The following is a 6,000-nucleotide window of genomic DNA, read 5'->3' as shown; positions in this document are numbered from 1 at the left end:
AAAAACCTTGACATTTTCTGGATTTATTATACCCCGAGGATGGAAAACGTCAGAATCCGAAAGACCTGCCAATGGCACATAAGGGTATGGAAATATAGTAAACATTTTCATTCCCAGGACAGGAATACAAATATCACTTGAAATGAGTGCCGTGAATCTACAGTTCAATGTTGTACCTGATATACCTTAATAAATCCAGTAGATGGAGGTAGTGTGAAAGATGAAAGACTTTGGGCCGCATTAAAACTGAGCACAGGCAAAACTGCTCGTCTGTACGAGCCTATAAATTGAAACATTTTGCTTGCTTTCTGAAATTGAGGAGGGGCACATGGGTCATATCTGTTGCTTTTGAATCTGAGCTGAATGCTGAGGATCAATTACAAACTCACTGAACAGTTATGTCCCATGTGGCCCCCCTTCAAGTCACTGACTAACTCAGAGTTAGAGAGCTGAAAAGCAGGAAGTAGTGTTCTGGCTATTATGTTAGACATCCAGTCACTCCAGCCTTTATACATTACATATTTGGCTAACTAACTATATTACAAACATTTTTTATATATATACATCTATTTGCCCAGTTTTTATTTTTACTCTGTTCCTTTAAGGCAAATTTTTGGCATGTGGATAAATGCAGACCCATTCATGAAAAAAAAAAATCTGAAGCTAAACAGAATTAAATCTCACGTCCAAAAGCCTGTTGAGATGTCATAGAAGTGAATGGGAAGCGTATAATCAGCAAATTGAGATTTGTTTCTGCAAATTTTGGAGCCATTTGGGCTTTATTAAATGGCACCAAAATAAATGCAACTTGTGACTTTTTCAGTGCTTTGTTGCTGTGAATTAATGTGATTGTAAATAACCCGTTTGACATTTTGAACTGGCACAAAATCACAGGAAAAAAAGTGATTGCGAGAAGATTTGTGGTATTTTTGATAGATATGCCCCATATTTTGAACACATTTGTGATAACAGAATTCTAAATTCAGCACACAAAACCCTCGATGTCTTTATACATTTTCATTTGCTCTGAGAATATTTAAGATGGAGTTTTAGGCTAGAAGACTGCTGGACCCCTTTTCCTATCAGGTTTAGCACAAAGTATCTGGCAGCAGACTGGGGGGATTTTTATTTTGTGCTATTTTTATTTACAGGTGTCTATAGTGGATATGGCCCTGCCTACAATATCTCTCACAAGGTGCCTGACTGGCCAATCAGATACCAAGAAAACTCTGGGGCCACTTGTCAGTGGGCCTTCCTGCTAAAGCAGCTATTTAACCTTCTTTACTGGAAGTGACAGGAATGAACCAATTCCAACCGTAATATGGAATGAAGGATTCAAAATTGTAGTAATTTTTTTATTTTGCATTATGTTTAAAAAGCAACAGCGTTATGCCTTTTGTGTCACCAGAGGACACCCAGTCATAGGCTGAAAGTGCCAATTAGGAATTAAATTGGCAGGGTTTACAAAATATACCAATCCTATTGTGTCTAATACAGAGTCCCATACACAGGCCTATACCATGGTCATTCCGCATTTCTATATGGGAACAAAGACAACATGGTGGGAAAGATAGATCATAGTACTGTTTGCCCAGCGACAAATCTTCTCTTCTTCGGGCGATTAATCTCCCTGAAATGCCTTCCCGCTGGCAAGAATACAAATCACCTGCGGGATGGCATAGGAATCATGAGGCAATTTCAGGCGAATTCGGAATTGTATGCCATCCCGTTGGCGATTTAAATTCTTGCCGTAGGGATAGCATTTGCTGACATTAGTCGCCCGAAGAAGGGGAGTTTGTCGCTGGGCGACTAATCTCCCCATCTACCACTACCCTAAAGGGAATAAAGAAGAAAGATGGAAAAACTGTCTATTGGGCCCTGTCACTTCAGTCTGACACTATTCTTGCAGCAGTGGTGCCCAACTGGAGGCCCATGGTTAAAATACAAGTGTCCAAGGGATTCTCATGGGCCCCAGATCTCTCTAAAGTACTAACTATGTGCTTCATTATCACTCTCCCTCACCCCAGAAATGTGTGTTTATTAACTCTTTGCTTTTCTCCTGTTCTCCTAAGCACATCTACATTGTAAGCCTTATGGTGCCATTGTAATGTGGGCACAAGAGTGCAGAGTACTAGTACACTCTGTATGTAGCACTACTATGTGACTAAGGGAATCACTGGCACCAGTCTGCCCTCTGTTTCTATTTACAATACACAGCAGGACCAATATAAGGCAGGGGAATATTAACAAACATTGGCACTTTAGCAGTAAGGTCACCAATGCTGCTTTGGGCAGATGTTTGCTCCAGTAAATGGGATGAGCATTCTCGCTTACATATTACCTTCAGCACTTGCAATAAAACACTGAGGAAGGCTCCCCTCCTTGTGCAATCCTCTCTTGCAGGAAATACATTTTATGGTGCTGATAGACAGGTGCAGGCATTTGGGTGTGTTGTAATTATATGGATAGGAAGTTATTATATTTATAGATAAGTGTGTGTGCGTCAGACACAAGTCACCAGTATTTGTGCTGACAGAATGCAGAATGTCCCCAGCCTGGTACTAATGATTGTTGGCTGAGAATCAGCACTAAAATTAAAGGGGTTATTCACCTACCCAGGGACACTACTACAGAGGAAGCAGACCCTGCCCAGGAGGTATAGGGGCCCCATGAGGCCCAAATAATGAACAAATTCAATACCTATTGGTAGAACAGGACAACTGCTGGATATGTTAATATGAAAATAATTTGTTGTGGGGCCCAGTAACATCTAGTTACGCCACTGCACCTACCTACACTTTTTTTTGGTTCAGTTGGTTTAGCTAGTTCACCAGAAGAAAATACTTTTTTCCAATTACTTTCTATTTTCTATGTGTCACTGTTTTTCTAATATTGAAGTTTAAAGTTACAATTTTGACCTTCTTATGTCTTTCTGAAGCAGCTCCAGTAGGACTGGGGGGGGGGGGCTGCCGACTGAAACACCAGAGACACAAACATTAAACTTCAATAATGGCAAAAAATAAAAGATGGAAAACAAATGGAAAAAAAGGTATTTAAATATATATATTTAAAACAACCGAATTGAAAAAAAAGTGTTTGTAAGGGGAATAAACCCATTTAATATTCTTCTTATCAGTTTGATTTTGGCAACATTTACTCACAATGTAGTTACTGCCCTAATTCAATACTGGCTTTTGTCATTCAGCATGTCAGGTACATATAGGAAACAGAATACATGGGCAGGACCAACAGCCAATACAGTAAAATGTACAATGAGAGGTTCTTCTGTATTAACATGAATATCTTGGTTGTATTGTTTAAAGGAAAATAAACCCTTACAACAAATGCCATTGCTCAGAGAGGCCTTCAAAGCACTTTAGAAATTATATTTTTTTCTAGTTTTTAAGGTGTTAGTTTTTGAACAAAAACATCACCTGCTGATCCTTTTTGCCAAGTAACTACAGTCGCCTGAAAAGTAACTTTGTGAGAAAAGGAGTGTTTTTTGATGTTGCTCTGCTTATGGGATGAAGTTAGACTGGTTTCAGGCAACTCTTTTTACGGCTCTCTAATTTCTAAGCAGTGCAGCATGCCTAGATGTTTTTTCCAATCAACAATGAGCAGCAGGTGGCGCTGTTTCAAATTTAAAGGGAACCTGTTACCCTTAAATATTTTCCCTCACCAAAGGTGCGGGCTAAGGGCTCGTACAGATGAGCAGGTTTAACTGCTCTCCCCTGCATTCCTATTTATAGTGCTCAGCCATAGGGGAGGGCAGAAATTAATGTACAGCTCTTACAAATGGAAAAAAACACATGTGGAACCCAACATGCTGCACTCCACCTGCATTCAGCGCTTACATGCACCTGTGTCAGTACAGGCCCCTTTAAATTAATTAGATGTGTTCCTTCCTGCATGCCCTTGTGCTTTAAAACGGAACACAGGGAACCACAAAGAAAACCGCTTGTCTTTACGTCAAGCACTTTTCAACACTTCATTCTTCCTCTACTTTTCAAGATTTTAGCTTTTTTTTGGCACGCTACACAGGAAGCGGAAATGACATCACACACCATGGAATGATCATGCCCCGGAGAAATATAACTCAGAAGTTGAAGGTATAAAACCCACACAGATATTACAATACAATCCCTCTGCCTTTTCTTATTGTATTTTAAGTATATAAATTAGATGCAGACTCTGAGGAAGTGCCGAGTATCTAGGCAAGAAACGCGTAAGTCCAGCGAACCAACTGCGCAATATTTGTACCATGTGTTCTTTCAATAAAGCCGCTTTTAAAGAAACTGGTTCTCTATGGGGGTCCGGAACAATGCCAGGTTATGCGGGAACTTTTCTTGCTTATTGTATTTAACCCTGATGAAGACCACATGGTGGTAAAAACGCATAGGGCTAATTATTTTTTTTTGTAACTTTTTGAGGTAATAAAACCTTGATCTTTTTGATCTTTGAGTGTGCAATCCTCTTCATTATTTTTGACCATTTCGATATTGGGGACTTTAATGGGAAGCCCGTCATGGTCGGCACCCTCAATTCAGAACCAATGCTAAGCACCATGTTCTTGGCTCTTGCTTCCACCTTTAACAGCCGCCTTTCACCTCGGGAGGAGCCCTCAGCTAATCGGATGCCGCCACGTCTTATTAAGAGAGGTGCGAGGGGTTGATGGTAAAGCAAAGTCTTTTGGGCAGACAGTCACTGTACAAGGTGTAGATAGAAAGCGAAGTCAGATCAGGCCGGGTTGGGGCAGGCAGAGTACAAACGGAGTCAGGCAGCCAAGGGTCAAACCAGGAGATCAATCAGAAAGGGATACAAATATAGCAATCGGTTAACAAGCAGGGTCAGGATTCAGAAGTCAGGATCGTCAAAAACCAGGCAGGGGTCACAACAGGTATCAGAATTAGGCTAGGATATACTCAGAAAGCACCAGGAACTCACAAAGAGGAAATCTATAACGGCACTGAAAAAATCAAAATGTTTCTTTAAATACATTTATTCTCGCGCCATTGCGCATGCGCCTTTAAATACAGAAGAGGTGCGCCGCGCACCCTAGTCACCTGCGCGTATTGAAGAGGAGCGACGAGGCGGCCGTCCCCACCGCACCGCTGGACCACCAGGGCAGTAAGCTATTACAGTCCTGTATTGCTTTATTTGGGTTTTGCACTTTCTAATAAAATTTTTTTTTATATCTTATTCAAACCAATGCATGGTTGCTAGGGTAATCTTGACCCTAGCAACATTTCTGAAATTGCAAACTGGAAAGCTGCTGAATAAAAAGCTAAATAACTAAAACAAACACACAAATAAAACCAAATGAGAAGCAACTGCAAATTATCTCAGAATTTCCCTCTCTACATCAGTTAATTCAAAGGTGAACAACCTCTGTAAAGGCACAGTTCAGTATAAAAATAAAAACTGGGTAAATAAGCTGTGGAAAATAAAACATGTTTCTAATATAGTTAGTTAGCCAAAAATGTAATGTATAAAGACTGGAGTGACTGGATGTCTAACATAATAGCCAGAACCCTACTTCCTGCTTTGCAGCTCTCTTGCTTTCCACTGATTGGTTACAAGGTAGTAACATGAGGGGAGGGGGACATGGGTCATATCTGTTGCTTTTGAATCTGAGCAGAATGCGGAGGATCAATTGCAAACTCACTGAACAGTTATGTCCTATGTGGGCCCCCTTAAAGTCGTGACTAACTCAGAGTTAGAGAGCTGCTTATATTAGACATCCAGTCACTCCAGCCTTACATTTTGGCAGACTAACTATATTAGAAACATTTTTTATTTTGCACAGCCTATTTACCCAGTTTTTATTCTTTACAATGAACTGTTCCTTTAAACAAAAACAAAGTTTGTCTAGAAAGCTCACGTGTGTTATGATGCACAATCACTGCCTAAGATTAAATCAAACATGCCCCTGACATGACAAGTGCCCCATTATTTACTTCATGTTTAAAAGCAGCTGCTGCAAAATGCTTTGGGCAAATG

This window comes from Xenopus laevis, chromosome 1S, assembly GCF_017654675.1.
Source record: "Xenopus laevis strain J_2021 chromosome 1S, Xenopus_laevis_v10.1, whole genome shotgun sequence".
Taxonomy (NCBI): Eukaryota; Metazoa; Chordata; class Amphibia; order Anura; family Pipidae; genus Xenopus; species Xenopus laevis.
This window is presented reverse-complemented; position numbering follows the sequence as displayed.